The 24,624-nt window shown below is 36.4% G+C and overlaps 1 protein-coding gene across 1 annotated transcript in view; it reads left to right on the forward strand.

Annotated features, from left to right (window-relative positions):
- lrfn1 (leucine rich repeat and fibronectin type III domain containing 1) overlaps nucleotides 1-24,624 on the forward strand; it is a 183,745-nt gene that overhangs the window by 100,028 nt on the left and 59,093 nt on the right. The gene's annotated exons all lie outside the window — the stretch shown is intronic.

A 24,624-nucleotide genomic window follows, 5' to 3' on the forward strand; every position in this document is an offset into this window, starting at 1 on the left:
ACCCTGACCCTTACCCTAACTCTAACCATTACCAGTACATACCTAACCCTAAATCAAACCTAAACTCAATTCACACCTTAGTCCTAAACCTAACCCCTAACCCAAAAACATAATTTCTCCTCGTGGGGACCAGGCTTTGGTTCCCACAAGGAGCAGTTGGTCCTCACAAGGTAGTATATGTTAGGGAAAGTGTCCCCACAATGTAGCAAATACAAGTCCACACACCACCACTACCCCCTTCCTACAACTCTGATTGTAATAAAGTTTGTCCAGAAAATGATTAAGAAGCAAAGATACTGACTATTCTCTTTGCAAATTGTCACTGAGGCAGTTTTATTGTGATATGCGTGAGTTAATTTTACTCTATTCATCAGTGCTGGCTGCTCTTCATTTTGGAGGCACAACAAAACTCCTGCGGAGTTGCAAGGTAAAGGATCATCCTTCTTCCAGCTATTAATATAAAAGGCTAATTCTATTTGTCATGCACACCGTTTAATATATTTCTTTCACAAAACGTTCAGCTGAGGTGCAGACAGAAGAAGGATATTCCTCGAAATAATGTCCGCTGTTTGATTTATAATGAGTGAATCTGCAGAGGAGTAATCTACTTTTGTGATGCTTGGGGCCGAGTGAAGAGCTGGATGACTGCGAATAAACACCACCTCCGGACTCCCGAGCTGTCATTAATCAGGCCCTTGGCTGACAGTCCAGTGCCTGCTGCTGCTGCAGTCCTTTCAGACCCCATCGTAGGATATTTATGTTGATTGTCTGTACTCGCTCTTCCCTCGTCTGCTCCCATCCACCTCCTCTTTGTCATTAATTAAAAGCATGCAGAGCATTTCAAGTCATGGTTCTGTTTCAAAAAAATGTGTAGAATCATTTTCCCACCGGGCTGTTTTTATGCAGTCACTTTTTGTCCAGAAAGCTGTCTTTCTAAGTAAGACATACCTACATGATATATTTCATGACTTTCAGTTTGACTCTGGATAACACGAATTCTAACTGAGGTTGCAAAATCGGTCTCTTTAGTGGTGGTTAAGGGCCTAATTTTCTCTTGCTTGTTTAAGCAGCATTAAACATGAGTTTGCAGACATGAGCTTATGGGAAGTGTGACCTATTATGATGAGATGAGCAGTATCTGACAAGTTAGACAAGGGAAAGTGTTGTTTACAAAATTTCTTTGGAGCTACTGATCATTTTTGCATATAGATTACACTGAATTTTAACGGTTTGGTTATTAAAGAAGGCTGAAAAACAACACAAACTAGACACATAGGACCCTACAGTATACATAAGTAACCTTACAAGAGACAGGACAGATTCTTCCAACACAACTCTTAAATCTGTTCGTGCTTTTCAAAACGTACCACTTTACTCACCTTCTACAGCAAAAAGCAGGTTGTTTTCAGGAGACAACTGAAAGCGCCCCTTTGTGAGGAGCTTTCCATTAGTGCTACGACACACCCACACATCCCTTTTCTCAGACACGCTCAGTGCATCATGTATGGACTCTGCCATTGTTTGCATATGCAGCAGCTCCTCTGGATGCAGTCGCAGGAACTGTCAAAGATGGGAATCGGTTTCATTCCTCATCTCATACTGTGCTTCTCCAGCACTGCTTTCTAGGAGTTGGGCAGAGAATCTTGATTTTTATGGCAGACAGATGCCAAATTTTATTCATTTTATTTTACTTCTGAGAGGCACCGTGTTGACTGTAAATTTAAAGGGAGCCTGAAAGTAAATTTTGGCAAGCTGAAGATCCAAGGCACACATGAGTCTTTGATCAACTCTGAGGAGTTATATTAGGATTAACATTTTTGAAAACTGAATGAGGCTTCATTTGAAATTCCATGAAAACTTTTGCCATCTGGGTTATAATTAAACTACATGGATTTCCAATATTTCAAGCTGCATTTCACACAGAAGCTGCATTGAGGAGTTAGGCATTCTTCCTGCTCATGTAGGTGCATTGTTGTAGGAGGAGATGCGTGCCCTCAGGGCGAGCAATAAAATCATCAAACAAAACACGTAATGTACTCAAAGCTGGCCTTTCTCCAGAAGTTTAGAGGGCATGGTGTAAAAATATGTTTACGGTCTGGTGAAAAAGACACTTAGATTCCAAGAAAATGGTCAAGATTTATTAAGTATAGAGTCCATTTAAACCACAGAGTCATTTATCAGGCATGGAAATTTACTGCAGCAGCCCAAGCGTGGAGTAAATAAGACCACAAGATTCTCAATATGCTGCTCTGGTCACCTCATGGTTCAGATAACTGAATGTTTCTTGAGCTTTTCTTTACTTGCTCGTCTTACTCCTCCTAAAAGCACAATGTAGGATTTCAAAGTTTATGGTGAATATTTTCCTTTGGGAAACAATTAGGAGCAAATTCAGAAATGTCCTCTGGATGATGACATCTTCCATGAAATATGATATCATACAGAGAGAAATCCTTTTTGTCGATTTGGTTTTGGTCAGGTCAGTATCTGACTGGCCTGCGGCTGTTGGAGAATAGTTGGTAACTCGGAATTGTGAGGAAAAAAAAAAACATTTTTAGTTGCAGCTCTACTGACTTTTGAGTTTTTGTGACTAAGTGACCACCTAACTGTGTGGCCCTGTTTTGAGCGGCCAATTTTTGAAAATTATGGCTTATTTTATGTCCATGGCTTACAAAACTGTATTGGCCGTGCACATTATTTTGTTGTCCACATCACTCCTGCCCTGGCCTGCTTTGTATCCACCTCAGGAGCAGCCCCAAATGTAAGATTGTATTTACTGAAGTACTCTTTTGAAATAAAAATGGGCAGATAAGACCAGTTTTTTCAATAATTATTACTAATCATCTGTGTGGTATCCTAAAATATTGGGTAAATGAACCCCCCAACAACTCATTACAATATAAAATTAAAGTTATTCAAATTTTTAAAGGATCTTCTTGGTCAAAATTTTAATAACAGTTGATTGGTAAACAAATTAAATATACTTTGATTTAAAAAAATCTATTGAGTCACCAAAAGTCACCAAGGAGTATTTAAATTTTAAGAAAGATATTTAGAAATAATTTTGCTTTTGAGGGATTTTAGGTAATTCTTAGAAAAGCTTTTAGTTTAAGTCAGGGAACAATCAGTGTGGTGGTGGCAAAACCCATTTTTCAATCCCTTGACGTAATCTATTGTGGATTAAGGATTAAGGAATTAGTGTAAAAATTGTTTTGACTTTTCCATCACTCAGAGTTACTTTGAGCCAGAATGTCTTGATTAGTTTTTGCTTGCTATATTCTTTGAGTTTGATTTACACCAATTTTACATAAAGATGAAAATAGCTTAGAATTATAAAAAGATTGCATTTATCTTTACACTTGTGGTTTTTTAAAAATAATTTGCACAGAGCTTTTCTAGTCTTGTTGACCACTTAGTGCTTTTACACTACAAGTCAGGTTCATTCATTCGCACCCTGACCAGCAGATCAGGAGGCACTGTTGGTTTCAATGTTTTTCTCTGATATCTGAAGTGGGGAAAATGTGATCAAACTACCAACTTTTCGATCAGCCCTCTTCCTCCTGAGCCACTGCAGCTCTGTTTATATTTTTCCCAATTATTAAAGGGAACAAATTTTGTCCAAACTTTTAAATACGATTGGATTCTGCAGCAGTCAGACTCAAATTCTTTGATGACAGATTCTTTGAAGTGTAGCATATTCCATGCATTTATTTGAAGATGGGAATTATACATCCAGAATGACTCACTTGAATAATTCTCACTTGTTTGTGTGCTTGGGGGGAACCAAGGGCTTGAAACGGTTGTTAAGGATCCAATCCAAAATCGTCATTGACTCAAAGACCTATTTTTCTTTTTAATTTTTCTGTAGCTATTTGAGCAGCATGTCCGGCTTTACACAGACCTTTTTCATTTAAGGGCAGATCACCACAACAGAAAAAAAGGTGTTTGCTCGAGAAAAGCTCTATTGAGACATTGTGGAGATTCTTTGGTGTGTGACATTCAGCGGAATAGGTTTTACAGCGTTAATAATAGATTAGGAATGCGCAGTCAGAATAACATTTCCGAATCCTTGTCTGTGTTTAATGGTTTTAGATAAGACACCCTCCTTGTTAGCTGTAAATTAATTCCTCCTCAACCACATTAAAGTTTGAAGTGATTTTTGTCACACAGTGGCTTTGAGTGTTAAACACCTTCTGTGGACTTCTTTGGTTTGCCCCCTTGCTGACAACAAAGGTTGTCTGACGGGTGTTACAATTGATTACAAAATTGAGTTTCACAGAGGAAAATAGAAAAGATGTGTCCTGAGACAATTTCTGCTTTGAACCACTTCTGCAGCATTATCTACAAGCTGTGCCATCTGACATTTTCACCAGATGGTCTGGTCTCAACTGAAAAATGTGAAACGGTTACGAAATAATAAAAGATTTGGTTTTTGGTGCCTCATTGCATGACTTTCAAATCAGTTTATTTTAGAGTGAGCTCATGTGTCTATTTATTGCACATCTGGTTGCAATTTTTATGGTCCATTATAAGTGCTATACTTTGATCTGTGGTGACTAGGAAATTAGTTTTATATTTACCCCCTTTAGTTCTCATTTCTGTAGATCCTCTTAATATCAATATATAAAATGTATATTGGTGTGTGTAAATTGTTTTGTTGTTTAATATTCCCTAATTGAGTTGTTGCTTATCTTTGACTGGACACCAAAATAAAGTTTTAAAAAATGCAAAAATGCCTAATCTTAAAAAAGATTATACTATATTTTAGAGCCAGTCTTTCCATGCTGCCATTGCCTTTGTGCTCTGTGCATATATGGCTGCAGTCAGTGACTATGGAATAATCCAAATAAAGGAAGTCGTGTTATGTTAGTATGGTTGGTTTGTGCAAGGTGCAAAGTGTAAGTGACCACAATGCTGCATGCAGTCTGTAAAAACTCTGGTGGAACAAAAAAATAGCTGTAGAAGAAATCTGTTGCTTATAGCCGAATGTGTTTTCTCACCAGTGTTTCTCTGTATGACAGGACCAGGTACTTGTAGAGGGAAATAAAAGAAACGCTTCATATCAAGAAAAGCAAGACTCCTCCGGCTGGATTCTATAGGATGTTACAATGACTGTAAACATGAGTTACAGAGCGGTAATCATTTTTCTGAGGTGCTATTGCCACATTTGTACAATAAACGAGACTCCAGGGAATATTGCTATTCATCTGGACAGGATGTGTTAATTTTCAACATTTCACTGTGAATGAGTTTCTCCAGTCACTGCATACTGCTAGGGTTTCAATCCATTTAAGATCAATTCTATTTAAAAAACTGCATGCAACTGCTTTTCCCTTTTATATGATTTAATTGTACCAAGCCTTAGCTTGAACTGGCTAACATAATATTGAAGAATAGAGCAATTATTTTTATTTTATTTATTTATTTGCTTTATACAGTATAATAACATTATAGGGCTATTTTGAGCTCATGTTTATTATACTACGTTTATTGTCAGGTTGTGATATAACCATTTCATAAAATGAACTATTCCTACATCTGTGCAGAATAGAGTAATGTGAGCAATTCTAACTTGTGTGCTTTTTAAAACGTGTCTCAATGCATTATTCTGAATAACCGACACAGGGCATTAAAAATGCAGTGAAACCAACCATTGTTTATCCTCCCTTAATAGTATTTTGAGTAGGCCAGCGTTCAGAAATCTCCACTGTTGCTCTCTAAAGACTTGTATCAACATAAATAAGCTTATTTAAGCTTTGCAGCAGTGTTGCAAGACTCTGTAAGATTTCCAGGCCATTCTTGAGCTCTAAATGTTCATGTTGACTTTGGGTTTTAAGCTTTAGAGATCAACGGAGATCTCGGCTGTGTAATTATTTTAACTCTCATGCTGAGGTCAGGCAGTTAAAGTCCTGCTCAGGACTCTCTTGCTGACTTACACATACAACTGGAACTGATTAATTACTCATTAATCGGGTCAAATAAAATAGTGATTTGTCGTAACTAACATATTAAAAATCTCCCCACCTCTTTATTATCTCGAGGCAACAAGAAATGCACCTTTCAAATATTAGAACTGAGATTATTTTTGTCTGCATTGTTTGCTTTCTCTTTGCAATAATGTGCATGGCAATCTAAGGCTCACTAGTTGTTTGCTAAATTTGTTATTTTAAGAAGCCTTCAAAATTGCCTTTATTAAAATTAATGGTATTTCTCTGTATATCTTCAAAACCAAGTCGTAAAAGAAAACATGTTAAATGTTGAGAAATGTGGGTAGTCTGTCCACATCATCAAAATATAGTTTATTGGTTAAAAAATAAGATGGAAATGTATCCCTAGGCTGATAACCGATGCTCATATGAAACCAGTTTCATGAAGTGATTAATTATTTTTTCAAAATGGTCAAATGGGCAACTGTTATTTATGAACAGAATTTTCTTAACTATTCCCATTTATACTATAACATTTGATCTTATATTTATAAATTATAGCCCTAACTATGTATTTTCAAGTTCTACCTCTAGCCAAATCAGAAAAGTTTAACAAGAGGTTGAAGGTCAAACCAGTACTATTTGTAGTAAGATAATAATAATAATGAATTAAAGCAGGCTCACTATTTAGCAAACTGGCCATGATAGGATGAATATTGCTAGCAATAAAACAAGTCAACCAATAAAATGTATGTGCACCATTATCTAAATGTTTACCTCATAAATTAAAGATGATATAAAGTATGATCACTAAGAAATTATTTATTTTTACAGATATTTGGGAAAGGCCTATATGCAGTCAACAAATACGTAAGTTAATACATAAGTTAACTGACATTTACTTGCACTTGTGCTATGTATTCACAGAGTGTTTCATTCCTTTTATTGGCATTATTAGCATTTGTCAACAGCACAAACTGCATTGTATCCAGGTTTTGTTTAGGAACCTAATACTGCATTGTATTTAAGGCCAGGTGAGGGGGTCGTGGTAAACTTTTCCTCTCTGGGTTATCAGTCTCTGACAGCGCTGGCTCTCTCTGATGGCTGCTGCCGTCACAGTAGCATGCATCACACACTTGTCAAAGCACCTCTCCTCCACCCACCCTCTTTCCGCTAAGAGTCAACACCACAGTCTCACCACACATGTACTTACGTGCTCGCAGACACCCTCACAAGACTTGCATACAGAAGAGCACACGCGTACACACGGCGCACTCATATACAGACACGTTCCCATTATGGTGACAAATCCTGCCTGAGCTGGCTCCCATCTGTGAGTCATGGTGTGGTGCGTTGTACGAGTCAAACTCCCCCGTCATCTGCCTTTCCCAGATGGATCTGCGGGATGTCCAAGGGCTTTATCTGGTGGCCAAGATTGTAGACGGTTTAGATTTAATCCTCACATAATTTGGTAAGAAAACACGGAGAACTGTTAGGTTTTTCTGAGGCTTTGAGCTGTAAGAGAGCACCTCTGGGAGGTGAGGTCAGGTTTATCATCATGACTTCACTGGGCTTAATCCATTAAACTATGAGTTCACCTCTATGTAGCTTGGTTGACTGAATCTCTGCCCTCATCCCCTTTTTGTCTGTATACATATCCTTTCTTTCATCCTGACTCCCTATTGGCCCTATAATGGGATTAACTCCAGTGACACCAATTCTTATATTTAGCTTTAAACTCTGCAGGGTGAGTCTCCTTCATCATTTACTCCGATAAGGGATAGAAAAATAGCTTTGGTTACATAATTTGATTCCCCTTTCCAACCTAAATATAAGCAATGACAAATTAGTGACACATAACTCGGTGCAGGCACGTCTTGCATTGTGCCAGCCTGGTCAAGATGCCCCCAGTGACATAAAAAACAACTGACAAATTATGGTAATTAATGTGTTTGTTGGAATATGTAGAGGGCCCTGCAATACACAACAGAAGATGTCAATCTCAGCCCCAGTTTACCACAATGCAACAGTGCTGCAGTATCTTTGGGTTTGTTCTGTAAAGAATGTTTCGTCTAGCTGTAGCAATAAAGAAAAAAATGTCTTCACCCACACCTAAAGTTAAAATAAATACATATTCTCTGTTGTACCAACCCCATTAGTTTGGAAACACAGCTATTAAGCAAGGTTATTGTCAAGTTTGTTTCTACTTCATAATAAAATCAATGTGGAAAAATTGACCATGGTAGAACAGAAACTCTTTTATTCTCCTCTCACACATTCCCATGCGCAAAACAAAATTTTAGAAAGCTGCTTCATTGCTTAGTCACCTTATGCTCCAAGAACCATTTCCAATCAACATTCATGTGTTTTTTCATTAAAACCCTGATCTCTTGTTCTTTGTGGTCAGGGCTGACTCAATTCAAGGGCATTTGGCTTTGATTTATTCAACAGAAAGAGGCAGAAAACACGTAGTTGTTGGTAGAGTGTTTCAATACACATTTGGCCTAATTCATAAAAAAATGCAGAGGCATTTATTAAATCTTTTGATTTGTTTCCCTTTAGAGACAGTTATGATTTGTCAAAAGTCAGTCAACTTCATTGTTATTCACTGTTATCCTTGTATTTCTTTTGCTTAAAGTGCAACTCAGTGTGATTTGCATTTTTTAGTAAAAGATAATCAATCCAAAAACTGTGTTTGAGCTATAAAAATCTGATTCATTGCTTTGGAGTTGAAAATATATTTGCCCATTAAGTGCTAGCTGTAGATTACAGTAGATTCTTGTACCTAAATGAACTGGGTTTGGCTGCCAAAATACAGTGTGACTGTATCATTTGATAATACTAACCTAACATTTTTCATAAAAATGACATGAAAGACGCAGCAAAAGAAATGTTAACTATAGCTAAACTGAGAGATAATCTTTCATAATGTTATGTATTCTTATCATATTTTATGAGATGCTAGAAAAATGTGTTTGAAAGGGCAGAACACGGGCAGTAAAAGACATAGTTATAACTTAAATAATTAATCAATTATTCCTTTTCCAAACCTCTATAAGTTTGCAGGTATGCCTCTTTTGATGTAAATCTTAATTTGTAAGCATGGAGAACAGAAAAAAAACAATTTAAATGTTCACAATTTTGTGTTTGCAAATGGTTACATTGGAATATTCTTAAATCATGCTCAATTTTACCATCCTTTTAATCCTGTAAACCAGATTATTTTACCTTCTAAACCTGCGAATGATTTGAGAGCCAACACTTTTCAGTGTTTTCCTTATATTTCTTATTTATTTTACAGCAAAATCTTCTTACATAATAGAATTATCACTTATCCAAGCGTGAAAACCAGTATATATATGTTTGAGTCCAGTCGAACATTACCATTTCCAATTAGCAGGATTTAACCTTCATGTAAATGATTATATATAGAGCTAATGCCAATTTTAAAAAAGGCATTTTAATTCAGGCCTTACATATGTGACTGTCTTTCATATTTTGTCAGCCATTTTTGATAAAAATGCTCTCCAAAGGTCTACCTGTTCCCTAGAATGATTTGTCTTCCAATTGCACCAGCAGTGAATATGAAAAACAAAAGCAGATAACGCCTCGCTGTCTCCTAGTCTTGGAAAGATTATGAACAGCATTCTTAAGACATTATCAATGTAAACATGAATTTTAACCCAGAACGGAAGGATTTTGGAACAGTGCAAAAAGAGTTGCTTGTCCCTGCAGCGTTTCCAACTGGCTGGGGAATCTTCTGAATAATTTTGTCTGCATAATGTGATGGGGTTTTTAAAAACTTGTAAAATATTGAAGTTCGTGCTATCAAATCTATTATCTTTGGCAAATCTTTTAATATGAATATTTATCGATAAATGCACCCACATCTTTTTTCTGAGTCTAATTTAATGACTGCAAAGGTCGTAATGTATTCCCTCCACTTTACAGTTCTTTTAAAACTGGGACGCTGTTGGGGTTTTTTGTCACAGTCTTCTTGAAGAAAAGGTTGACTTGCTAACCAGGATAGGAACTTTTTTGTCCATCAGTTTTTTCTAAAGACTTAGGACATGTGGACAGAGATGAGTTAAAAAAAGAAAAAGAAAATTAGGAAAAAATGTATTTGTCAAAACGGATCAACCAATTATTTCTAAATGTTGCTGGTGATATTATTACTCATACATAACTGAATCAGTCATCGAGCTGGAAGTGCTGTCCACTGTCAGGGTATTTAAATAAGAAAAAAAGCACAGCGGACATATTTCAGGACATTTTTGTCAAAGGCCTTTTGAATTTGTACAAAATAATTGCTTTATTGTTGAATAGAACATATAAAACAGAATAAATGGAGATGTGTTGCCAGTGGGTTTGATATAATTTAGACTTTTTTTTTCATTCTTGATGTGAGCAGCCTGTGTAAGCAAGCTGCCTTCACTTGCACTTGAGGGCATAATGTCTTGATTGACGTTTCTAAAAATCTTTTAGCAAACAATCTATGACTACAGTCCCATTTCGTTGCCTCTCACTGCCCCTTCTCAAAATCTGATGGAAATGTGGAGAGCATTTGGGCAGTAATGTCATTTACTCATGCAGACACATGCCCATATTTCCCCCTCTCCCTCTTTCATTTTTGTCAGGCGCAGATGTCCTAACTGGACCTGACTTTACATTTCATGGAGGACTTAGCATATAAAAGAGAACCTGAAAACTACTTTCACTATTTTGTAAAGTTACATTTAAGAAATCAAATCGGGTTAAAGTGTAAGATTGCATGAGCTGTTCTTTGAAAAATTACAATTTACCAAATTATATACTCTTCCTTTTCTCAAATACAAAGACTAAATATATATAAAATTCCTGTTATAGTACATAAGAAATGGGTTTCTTGTCAAAAAATCAATAGTTTCTTTTTCTTTTCATGAAACTCTGCAGCAGTGATTTTTGTGACCTTTCTGCCAGCATTGTCCAATTTATCTTAATGGAAATCTGCAGATTTTATGTGCCGTAAAGACCAAAAGAAACCTGTACAGCATCTTTATTTAACCCTTTGACAGATGACTGGCAAATAAATTAGATTTTATAACACACCAACCATGAATCTAATCTGAACTATTTTGATAACCACCTTTTTATGTCTAAAATAAAGCCATTTTCTTATCAAAAATGCTTTATATAACTGATCATGTTGAATCTGATTAATGTTGGCACATCTTTATGGACATGTGGAAGAGTTTTACAGTGGGACACAAAATGGATTGGGCATCCATGGCGTCTAATTCTGATTCAGGGAATTGAGAGAGCTGCGTTAGGGATGTTAGGCGTTAAAGAGTTGTCTTTTTCATAGGATTATCTGCGAGGGAAGAAGTCAGATGGAGCCGACTGGCACAGCAAGATCAGCTTTCATCCAAGTAGAACACTTCTTCAGGCATGCCAAACATGCAGACTTAAGTCACATAATCCCTTTCAATATAAGCAGGGATGTCAATACCCTGACATAAATGGATGGGATACGATGGCTCTTTATTTAGGCTTTTTTTTGATTCTGGTCAATGAGTTTGAAGTGGTTAGTATAAGTTTATTAGCTATTGTAGATCCACTGACACTGTAACAACAGAAGAATATGTAGACCATTCATAAAATATCTTGTCAGGCTGGGTTTTATGGTTTGCACTCCAGTTTTGTGGCATTTATAGGCACTACAGAGTTGAAGCTAATGGTTTGACGTAAATGCTTCAGTCACATCTCAGGGGCTCGACAAACAATGACCGTGTTGCACATTTGGTTCAACTGAGACTGTAACTGTAGATCATAGCTTTTTTTTTTCTTTCTTCCTTTTCTTGTCAGCATGACTAAGCAACATTATTCAAGTCCAGCTAACCATGCCTGTGTCTGTGCTGTTCGAAATAAGGGGTTTCAAACATGCTGGCATTACACATATTGTTGCTAAATGTGAAAAAAAATTACCCTGCTTCTCATACTTTTCTTCTGCAAGTGTTTAGAATACAACCTTTACTGTCCTGGAAATGATGCTTAGTGTTGAAGACAGCATATTTCAGAATGTTCCTTTTATATCCTATCAATATTTGGTGCTGCAGCATTCCAGTTCCTTCATGGTAGCTCATTAAACTTTCATTGTATCTCATCTTACATTGCTTTACCGTGGAGCTTGGATATAGTGCAGTTTATGAAAGCTCATGCTGAAATGATAAACGTTCATTATTAAGTTTTAAATGTTAGAATGTGGAGTGCTGAAAATTTGAAATTAAGTACATAAAATCTGCTCAATCATCCATGTTGCATACAATCATTTCTGAGGTTCTATCAGCTAAAAGCACTCATGTAGTGAATGACAGGAAAACACCCCGATCACTGGAGTTATAGATGTAATTTTAAACCAGTTTAAATTAAACTGAAAACTTACTGTAATTACTTCTAAGATCTAAATTGCTTTATGAGCCTTAATTGAAATGTGTTTCACTTTTTGTGATTATAGGAAAAGATGATCTTGAAACAAATAATGCTGGAAAAAACAAAGTTAGAAACTAATTTTCTTAAGAAAGAAATGTGTTGAATATTTGCTATAGTGGGCTATGTGTGGTTAATTGAAATTTTGAAGCACTGTAATATCGTTTGGATTATTTGAAAGGTGGTAATAACCTGTGGGGCAATAAGGAACATATTTAGGTTTAAAATCATCCTCAAAATGTATTTGCAGCTTGCATAAAAGATGATGTTTTGATTTTCTGTTCCTAACTCAGACTGTGCTACAGGCAATGTGTCGTCTGACTGGTGATGGGACTTTTTTCACAGAAAGGGTACATTAAACATGAAATGGTATGTTTGATCAGTGAAAGGACTGCCTGTGTGTGTGCCACAGTTTACAATAAGATTTATTTTAATCATATCTCCTTGGCAGCAACAAGGCAAAAGAAGCTGCTTTGGGGTCAGCTTGTTAGTAACAAAAGAGACGCTGCTTTGTTTCAATGCAGGCAATGCAGGTTCATGTTTTCTATTTGTGTCTTTTGTTGTAATTTTATGGCTTCAATCAAGCCTGGTTGCAGCAAGGCAGGTGAAAAGACAATGAGTTTCTAAAAAGAGCTTGCTTTCACATGTTGACGCCAGAAAAATTTTGTGAAAATGAACTGTGCTTCATGTGAGCGGTGAATATGTTTATGCAGATTAGCAGATGCAACATTTTTTGTAATTTAGTTGGACAATAATCTTTGAATACATTTCTTCAAACCAGCTTTACGTCTGATTATAAATTGGATATTGCTTTGCTTGGTTGGTAAGAAGACATCAAAAACTTCCTCTCCAGACTTATAATAAAAACTCATCCATGAATGTTTACTTCCCCATTTTCTCATCATTCTTTCAACCTAAAGGTAAAAATAAACATCTAAAGCTACTTTGATATGCTAATCTAAGCTTTAAGGTAACCATGTTAAATCCAAGCTATTTTTAATTTTTGTAAAGGTTGATGCTTTTGTAAAATGCACTTTCAGGATGCATCTTGATTTAGTTGATTGAATGATTGTAACCATCATGTTTTCCAACTATGTCAGAGTACATTTTAGGTTCTGCAGGTCGTAGAAATCCTAAATACTAGAATAGATGCTACTACACTTCTTTTAATTCATCCTTTCTTTCTCATCTGAAAGTCTCCTTCTGTTCTGACTCTTGAGGAGTTTCAGGCTTAAAGTTGGGACACGTGCATTAGCTGTAATGCGTACCTGTTTGTCCTCCAAAACATTACCCTTAATTTTAAAATGAACGTAGCCTCCCCTAAAGAAAAGCATTTTGCCTGCCACCTTCCAGTTTAACCAAAAATCTTGCTCAATCAGTTATTGCTCAGAGTATGTGTTGTGAATGACTCTCAGCTACTTCAAAACCAAATTTTACCTTAATATCTGCAAAAGGAACTGAATTCTAGTCATTTTTGTGTTTACTGAGGTCATCTAGCTTTGGTGTCTGTCTTGAATAAGGTAAACCTCAAAATGTAATCAGTTCTAGGAATCATTCAGTAATTGCTTGCTGAAAGTTTCATTAAAATCTGTCATAAAGGATATTTTGCTAACAGGCAGACTAACACACAGACACAGGTAATTGTATGATTACCTACCTTTCGTGGCATTGGCAGTTTAAAACATCCATCACTGCTCACCCAGATGTATCCTGAGCCATGTTTTAAATTTAGTCCTACCCAGTGAGGAGAGCTCAAACCTATGCTATGCAGAAAGAAATACAAAAAAAGAAAGAAAACACTTCATCACTGGATGGCAGAACACAAAGAGATAGTTTCTCGGATCAAGGTTTAGCAATCCAATTCCAAGCCGAGGATAGGGGACACTCATTTTCACATTCTACACAGATACGACAGATTGTTTCAGAGAGGAGTAAATTAAGCTGTTTATTTCAAACAGGATGAAAACAATAACACTAAACAGAGGAGGTGGCCTTAGGCATTTTGTGTCTAACACTTATAATGTAGCCTTGACTCTCTTCCTCAGGCAGTTTACCGTTATTAGTTTTAAAAAAACAACTTGTGACTAAAACATGTCACTTGTTGCCAGGTTGTTAAAAATGTCACAGGTGAACTAAATATCCTACAGGATGGGTGGGCTGGTGGCACACAAGTGACTTCACCAACGCTCAGATCTGAACGTTCCAACTGCAGCTTTTAATTTTCAATCTCCCCACAAGTCTGTTAGAACTGATGACAAGGTGTGATGAGTGGTAAAATGTCTTCAAGTACCAAGAACTGAAGTTCATTTGCGTCCTATTTTAAGCACTCGGGATGCGTTCCAACTATAGCCATTAATTTAATGGACGTGCTGCATGTATTTACTGTCAAATTACACAATTACTCAAATAAGTGCAGCTGTCTTCATGAATTAAATAAGTAATTTAACACAACAGAAGGCTCTTTTAAAAATATAAAACCTCTTGTGCATTTATTTGGAGAACCTTATGTTAAAACCCTGAGCATGTATCAGTTCATATCTATAAACTGTGGTTTTAAAAAGTTTGTATTAGAACTGTCTAGTTCACTCATTCATAGATGTACTGTGTGTGCAGTTTACAAGTGCCAGCTGTAGGTGATATAATTTAATCATAGTTGTTGCTGCTGCTGAAAATTGTTTGTATTGCTTATCATTTGCACAATAGTCTTGTTTTTTTATTATTATTGCAGCTTTCGCAGCACTCTGTCAGTCAAAGGCACATGTAGAAGTTTTCTTTTTTTAATATGTGAGTAATTTATACTATTCCCGTTTATTTTTCCTGTGGTAGTTATCATAACCTAATCCTTATTTGTTAAGCTATTTAAGTTGTTTCAGTTTGAACTCTGTAAATGAATCATTTGTACTCTTTTTGACATTTAATAATGATGTTGAGGAAATAGTAAAACCTATGATAATTTACAGGTACATCAGTCAAATTAGAGGTAAGATGTTATTAAGATTTATAGCCTGAAAAAAATGACAGCTGCTTTAGTGTTTCTGAAAAACTGAACTTTTAGAAATGAGCTTGTGTATGTGCTGAGATCCAAAAGGAATATACAGTATGCACGTAGAGCTTTATAACTCTGATGGAATTCTGCAAATGGACAATTGATGCCAGGACCTACAGCAGTTATATGACTCCGTTTTTAAGTTTCAGACATGTTCTCATGCAAACCTACATATACAATCCCATGTAAGACTCAAAGATAGAATTTTCATTTTAACACTATTTTAAAACATTAATTTCTTTTAAAACTGCAATTGTAACTTAATGGTCTTGTTCTTTGCCAAATACCCACATCATGTATTTACTTGCATAGCATGCAAAATCTTAGTGCAGCACAGAAATTTACGCAAGAGGATGCATGGAGAACTAAATGTATAATTGCATGTGTGGTGCAGGATATCTGTGATTTGGGTCTTGGCACCTTCTGCACAGGAACAGTTTGCTCACGTGAACAGCCAGACTGGATTCTCGTTGCAGCCCTTTAGGAGACAATCTGCTGCTTTTCAATGAGATGAACACAGACATGTTCTGCTGTTACAGAAGCGTATGCCAAAGCAACCTGCTTATATAAGACACTACAGTAGAATCTGCCCTTTTTTTGTTTGCAGTTACAATTAAATTCCCATCCAAACTCAGATTATAAACAAACTAACAATTTCAGTAATGTTTGCAACAGCCTAGCATCAATAGGAGCTAACAAAATATATCAGGTTCAGAAAAAACTTTGAACAGAAAAACACTGGTGCATGCACTAATTATGTCTCTGCTACGGTTTTGTCTCCTTATTCAGCTGTCCAAACTATTTAGTACAGATAATTTACACAAATCAAATAAACTTTGTTGAAGTCTGGTTGGTAATATGCATGTTTTAGGTAACAAGCAGAAAAGTGCAAATAGAGATGTGCTAATTGTTCAGTGCTTTGTTTAGGACCTTATGAATGATACATTTAGCTCATAAATCCTATTGAGTGGCTATTTTCCCCTGGATGGTACATTTATTGCTTGAAGTAAATCAGTAATTATTGCCCTGGACTGATATTATCAGCTGCAAAAGCCATATTTCTTGGTCTTATACACTTTTAGCAGTTATTGAAGAGTGGGTACCTACCAATTCTAAATCTTTAAGGGTCATTCACCCCTTTTTCAGAGAATTAATGAACCACAAGTTGTATAGTAGCTTTGCTGCCGTTACAGAGTGTGTGTGCATGTGTGTGTAAATGGATGTGAAACAAAAGTAAAGCCTTTTGCAAAACCTAACAAAAGTTACAGAGTCACTTTATACTATATGTGCAAATTGTTTACCATATTATGACCAATAACAATTTATAATAAATATAGTGTTATATTACTGAAATAAGGAAGACTTTCCTAAAACAATGCACTAAGATGTATTTGATTGAAAACCTGCAGATCCTTCAGTTTTCTTAGTGTTGTCACAGACGTCGCACAACTAATAATGTACTCCCATACCCCAGCAAATGCTGATTTTGATAACAATCTGGATGGTTTTAAAAAAACATGATGTGGCTACTTTTGCAGAATGCTAGTACTTTAATTACGTACATTATGTTGCATTTTGGAAAAAAAAAAAAATGTCTCTGGAAAGCATAAATCTCTTGAATGTCGAGAAGACCAATTCAGGAGGAGCTTATCAAACTATAGTATAATACATAAAGATGTACAGCTCATGTTTGTTATACTAATTCAATCAATGACTGGAAAAAATTTGCCAGAACTGTGTTGTCCCAAATAGGCTGCATTCTTGTGAAAATAGAAAGCCAGATGTTGCTGTGTTAAAGCTGACCCTTCCCTTTAGTACACTTTCTCTCATACCTACTGATTATTTATATGGTGCTGGTAAATGTGCTGAGCATGCCTTTATGTATAAATAGCAGGATGGACATTAGAAACTGCAGCTCACAGAGATGCATGGGGGAGAGGGAGGGGAAAGAGCTTACAACCAGAGCATCAGATCATGAGCAGCACAGACGACCTTCCCTGACTCATCAAGAATTGAGGGAAACTCTGATCCCTCATATGTGTGTATTTCTGCATGTTAAAGCCTTGTGGATAACCAGGCTGACCTTTGTGGCTACTTATGCATATCTTTCTGCTATATTCATTGGATAATTATTTATACCAGATGCTTAAGTTTATTATTCAATTATCATGTTTGCTTTGGTTCAGTGACTTATATCCATAGCTTAGTATAATGCAGACTTGCAAATGCAGCCATTTATTTTATTAAAATAGCTACTTAACCAGAGGAATTATTGGAGCATATCTTATTTGATGTGATTCTCTCAGGCAACTTGTATTATTGCTCAACGTCACCACGGTCACTGTCTGCACCTCGAAGAGGTTTTTTTCCTCAACAGAGAAGTCACAACATCCCAGTGATGTTAAACTTTATATAGTAAAACATTAGCTTTTTTTTTTCTTTTTGATCATTTGACACCCCCACCTTTTCTCAATGTACTCAAGTGTCCCGGCTCTCTGCAGAGCTGCCCACTGAACAAGCAGCTTCTACTTTGCCCCAGGTTGTTGCTTTTGTCTGGAACTCTCTCAGCTCTGGAGGTCACATTGGCCACCCTGGGGGCATTGCTTATGGTCAGTGTGCCAACTGTGGGCACGCTAAGAGGCCCATATGCTGTCTTGAAATCGTGCTCCGTGGAGGCAGCAGTGGAACACAGCCTTTTGGTCTCTGATGGAGTTCGTTAGATACTTAACATGCACAGCAGCAGCAAACTCTGCACTCAAGCATGCAGTGGATTAAAGCAGGTATTTGTTGGATCTTTTCCTTCCTTATCATGCAACTTCATGTTTAGTATTCCCCACTGATATAACTAAGACAAGACAATGAAACTGATAAAATAATTAAGCATTACACAGACTTTTTTCTTTAAATTACTTCAGCTGATTAACTTGCCCTCTGTTTAAATGCATGTGCATTTATCTTTTATAACAGCAATACGAATATCCGCCTCAAAATGCTTATTTTAGCCATATAGTAAGTCAGGGAGAGGCAAATGTGTTATGTGCCTATTTTCGCACATTGATTAGACGTTGCTTTAAGAACACCTGCAGGTTCTTTCTCACTCTTTAATGGGAATTTAAAAGAGTGCTCGGAGATGAAAACAACTCTGAAAACAGCTTAGAGACAATGTAGTTTCTTTCGACATTGCTGGTCTCTGATCATATGACTGTGAGCCGCAGCAGACACTGTAAATACAAGCAATCAATTTTCAGTATGGAACTTTTTGATTTCCAATGGAATGGTCATCTAAATGAAACAGAATGAAGTAAACATTTTTCTTAACCTCTGTGAAGGGAAAAAACTCTCAAAGCTTACAGTTCATCAAGCAGCCGCGTCATCCTGTGCTTTGAAATCATGAAACACTAAACAAGTAGATGTTTGTCCTTGAGGAAGGCTGCAGATGAGAGACCTGTGTTGTGAAATTGGCTTTACAGCTGCAGCAGCTAATGAATCATCAGTCATCAGTTGAATGTGTCTATTTTTCTTGAATTATATTATGCATTTTTCTGTCTCCTGTTTTTTTTATAGAACTAGATGCACATGTTTCTCATAAATGACAGCCAATATATAATATTTATGAAGTTTTGGTTTATGGTTGAATAGCACAATTATTTAGAGAATTCAAATTATTTGTTAAAGCGGAGAAAGTAGTTAGGGAATTAATTGATTTACATTTTGAACGATGTATATTTTTTTCACATAATGAGTTGGACTTTCAAGGCTGCACCTGGTTTGAAAAGAAGAAGTCAGAATCGGTGTGTGGGTTTAATGACATTTGATTTTTAAAAGATGCTTTTGAAACAAGCCTGCTTTTGTATTTTGCAATCTGTATTCTCTTCTTAGCAAGTCACACATCCTCTACAGTGTTTTTAATTAAAAAACAAAAACAAAACAAAACAAAAACACCAGCAATTACTCAAATGTGGAGTGGAAATCCTCCTACAAACCCAATCTTCTCACTCTTTTTGAGCATTTGTGCATGCAGAGCACGTGTTTGATGTGTCTGCGTGGGAGCTTGATGGGTTGTTAGCATGCAGTCACAATATGTGCAATGACAGCTAAAGCAACATGAATAGCTCCTGTGTTATTTGCAGTATGAGAGTGTGTGCAGTGTGTATTAATCAATTTCTTAGTGCAGAGTGCTTCAGGGGACGTGAACACAGGATGGACGTCTCAGTGAAGTGTGGCATCCATGAAATTGTACTTCTCACATACCCATCGTAGGTCAGCCAGAAAGCTTCCTGTTGTATGCAGAAAATAAAGGATTTAAGCTTTTTGGAGACTTATACTGAAGGTTTTGGATGTTGCCTATGGTTTATCTTGTAAGCAGGAGGTGAGTCGCAAACACTGAAAACAATGAAGAGGCGTGTTTCTTTTGATCGATGGTCGCTGAGCAAACGCTGAAGGATGCTCTCAATGTCAGGGTCTTTTGTAGAAGCTTACCTTGTTTGCACTCAGGAAAGAGGTTGGTAAATATTTCTTGCCTGGACAAACACGCTGCAGTGCAATGTCTGGCCCTGATAAAAAGGACTGTTGAGATGCGAATCAAGATTGATGTTTTGGCAATTAAATCTGACAGAGGGGAATCAGAGCTATTCTTCAGATGTCATTATTCGTGCCGATAAAGAAATGGAAAGTAGTCATCTTTTCTTTACCCCCTAAAAGCTTCAATAAAAAGTGATTTTTCTGTTTTCTAATTGTGTGGTAAAGAGAGTGACTTGGGTTTTTGGAACAGTTTTAGCCTACAAACAAATCTGCTGAAGTTTAAAGAGGTCTATGTTTGTTTTAAACCAAACAGGTTTCGCTGCTTCAACTCTGTACTGAATTTCAATGCTTTGAAATTGAGACTGAAGCCACTTAAACTGAATCACTGCTTCAAAAGCAATTTTGCTGCTGCACTGATATTATAGTATTTATGTGTTCATCAGAAAGTAAATCAATTGGACACAACTGTTCTGAAGACGTGCTTTCTGAATTCAGAAATAAACCTTAAATGATTACTGTTATTGATTACTGTTATTTCTTCCAATGCTTCCACTGGAAGCATTGGAAGTTTTAACTTTGTACTCCCCTATTTATGATGAAATGCAAACAAATTCAAATTGATGGATCATTTATGTTTATCTTCTTTTGTCTTATGTCTGTTTTTTTTTAAAATCCCTGATTCACAGCTAAAACATTTACTAAAACAATCTATGCCATAGGAACCCATCAAAATCTGACATTAGATGCCATGAGAACTATTTAAATAGTCCCTGTTAGTGTCATCGCGGGTGTCATCGAGTGCGATCTTGATTCGCAACTAACACATTTACTATAGAAAACCATTAAAATCTTACATTAGATGGCACAAGAATGCATTTAAATGTTTTCAGTGCGGTGATCATAAATGCGTCATCAGGGCAAATCAGAAAATAAAGAAAATTAACTCAGAATGAAGAAGTGTGCTATCTATCTAGATTTTTCCATCATAGTTTGGGTCAATTTAAACCTTACAACCTCACAAGGTTTAAATTGACCCAAACTATGATGAAAAAATCTAGTGGCAGCAAAGGTCAAAGGAAAGTTTTAGAAGACAGTGGTGAGAGCAGCTATGTTGTATGGTTTGGACAAAAAGATAGGAGATTGAACTGCAAGTGGCAGAGCTGAAGATATTGAGGTTCTCCTTGGGTGGGACAAGGATGGATAGGGTTGGGAACAAGGTCATCAGAGGTACAACACAGGTTGAACGGCTGGGAGATAAATTTAGAGAGGCCAGATTGAGATGGTTTAGATATGTTCAGAGGAGGGACAGTGGGTATACTGGTAGAAGGATGTTAGAGATGCAGCTGCCAGGAAAAAGACAAAGAAGAAGGCCAAAGAGGAGATATATGGATGCAGTTAAAGAGGACATAGAGGTAGGTGGAGTGAGGACAGAGGATACAGAGGACAGAGTTAGATGGAGAAGGATGACTTGCAGTGGCGACCTCTGAAACGGAAACAGCTGAAAGAAAAAGAAGAACAAAAAGGTTTTGAGTTGGAGTATTAAATAGAAAAAATAGACAAGGAGAGGGAAAAAATACCAATAGAGTTAAATTGAATACAATTGAATTAATCGACTTTTAACCAGTGGTCCCCTACACTGGTTGTAACGGCCCACAACACACCTGATTTAAATGAATGGGTCATTAAACATTTTCTGAAGAACTAGACAACATGCCGAGGATGTAATTCAATCATTTGAATCCAGTTTCCAGGAGCAGGGAAACGTCTAAATCATGCAGAACAGTGTGCCCTGAGGACCAGGGCTGGGGACCACTGATACAATATTCAAAAGCACAAATAAAAACAGTATTTAGATAGTCCACAATATCCAGTCATGATGTAATATTTGTTGCCCCTGATATCCTGTTTGAGCTGCAGACTAACATGTTGGTTCCACATATTTTTTGCCTCACAGCAAAAAGGTCTCTGGTCCTAACAAAACGTTATCCTTTAGTAATAAAACGGACAAATTAGTTTTAAAAACGTACAAGAATACAAGCTAGGGAGACAAATGTGTTTTTCAAATAAGAATTATTATTTAATCTGACATTATTCTATATATTGTGGTGTTGAGCTGCACTATAGGAACAATGCTGATTCCTTACTTTAATTTGTCTGTATGTATGCTATATTTTTCTGTATAATGAAGTCTGAGACTTATGTAATTAGTGCAGTCTTCACATGCATATTTAAGACTCTTTAACAAGATCCTCATTGAAAACACAGCTAACCTTTGCTTAATTAGATAATAAAATCTGACAAAACTGGTGTTTGTTTTGCTAGAGGGGATAAAAAAGTTCTTTCATCTAGCTCTAATAGAAGTCGAGGATTTGCTGTTTGTGCTGTTTTGTGTAAAATCTGCACTTTTTTATCACTGTAAACTGGATCTGTGCTGTGCAAAACAAAACGAAAAACCTCTGCATGTACAATGGGGTGCTGATGTCAAAGAAAAGCAATGCAGAGTTGAAGCGATCGTTTGTCTCCTTACGCGGTTCTGTCACTTATCTTGTCAGATCAGGGGGCAGAGCAGAAATGCTCCCAAATGTATGACTCTATGCTCGCTACACCCAGAACACAACCATTTGATTAATCACCCACACATACAAAGGCAGGCACGTTTCTTTATCATCACACTTGAAATATTTTAAAGGAAAGGTGAGAGATTGAAACACTTCAACTTTCAGCGTACTAATCATCTTTAATAAATTGTGTTTTTTTGTTGGTTTTTAATCAGGGGTTTATATAAAATTTTTACTATGAATAAACACTGAAAGAAAACACTGACTGTTGGGACTGGATGACTGCCTTCAATTAGCAACATCAGTGAAAATCTATATTTTAGTGATTGACTAAAACTCTGAAAGGCTGAGCAGCTGGCAACACAGCTTGGCTGACACAGTTTTTTATTATTGCCCGCCGCCGAAAGGCAAAAGTGAAAGATAATGATTTTACCTGTGTGTGCACACATATGTATTCCTGTTTTCATGTGTCTATCTATAAATATCTCATATGAACCACTGGACAAATTATAATGAAACTCTTAGAAAGTAATTATGGAATGAACATCTACAACTGATTACCTTTTAGAGTCAGTCTGATTAAAGATGGCTGCCACAGTTAACTAACCTTAAACAAAACATAAATGGTTTTAACTCAGTTTTACAGATATTGACCTAAGATTAGTCGTGGCAGTAGCTGAGACTGATCCCTAACACATATCGTGAGCAGATTGGGCACGATCCTTGTTTTAAACTTTACCAATAATCATTTGGAGTCAATCTTCTTTGCATGTTAGGAAAATATCTCATGAACCACCGGACAGATTTTAATGAAATTATCAGGAGACAATCACTGGATTTACTTCTACAACTGATGAGCCAACACAACTCAAGATGAATGTCACAGCCAGCTGACCTTAGAAAACACAATAATGACTTTATTTCCTTTTACAGATATTGTGCTACAATTTGGTGTGGTAGTAGCTGAGCTCAATTATCACATATCATCTAGTGTTAGTCATTGTGCAACATCTGTTGGAGTCAACCCTGTTAGTTTGTTAGCAAACCGTCTCATGAGCCACTAAACAGATTATCATAAAGTTGTAAGAAAGGAACTGTTAGGTGTACATCTACAACTGATTTTCTTTTGGGACTAATCCAATTCAATGTGGTCTTCAAACACAAAAATTACTATAACTCAGTTAAATATGCAAATATTGAGTTAAAATCTGATGTGGCAGTAGATGAGAGTTATTCACAACACATACATTAAGCATGACGTCTTGTGATATCACATGAAATTGCACGTAACGTTATTTTCAAGATTTGACCAAAATGGACCAAAGTTCTCCCATTAAAAGCGGCAAGGGATATGCATTCCTTCAACAAATGCTACCCCTTTATTTTTTTTAGTTTTCACTTGCCCCCTCTGTCTAGTAATTAGTATAAATACTCCAAATGGATTCCTAAGAAGTGTTTGACACATTTGGTATAAGCCAAGAGATCAGCTCCATACCTTGACTTAAAGTTTGTAAAAAGCGTTGTTTATGTTCACTGCTAAAAGTTTTGTTCACCAATTTAACAGACTGACAGAATCAGGGCAGTTGTAAATAATTATTATTTAATTATCTGATTAAGTATCTAATTAACTAATAATGAAGAAAATGTGTCTAATTAAAGTTAATGACCTGTGAGGAGTTGTTTGAGTTCGAACTTCAGCCCCTACGATCAGGTGGATGCTGCTGATTATTTGGATTGCATTTGACCAAAATAAACATCATTATGTCATTGCATTCGCTCTCAGTGCTTCTTAACTCTCAGGTTTATTGACTAAATTGAACATTTTATGGAACATTTTCATCTAAAATCAGCCAATAATGCAGCCTGACCTTTGCATTGTACAACACAAAAGAGGCATGCAAAAAAAACAAATAATGCACATTTACCATTCAGTGGTTCTCATTAAATCCATTCACTGCATCTATTATCTGTGATGGCAAATTATATATTTGAGGGAAAACCTAACCTCAATCTAACTTTCCTGAAAGCAACAAAAAACATTAGTCATGCATATAAAGCAGGAAATAATCTTCCTACTAGGAGGCAGGTAAAACAATATTCCTCCCAGACT

Source organism: Kryptolebias marmoratus, linkage group LG2 (genome assembly GCF_001649575.2).
Source record: "Kryptolebias marmoratus isolate JLee-2015 linkage group LG2, ASM164957v2, whole genome shotgun sequence".
NCBI classification, from domain to species: Eukaryota; Metazoa; Chordata; class Actinopteri; order Cyprinodontiformes; family Rivulidae; genus Kryptolebias; species Kryptolebias marmoratus.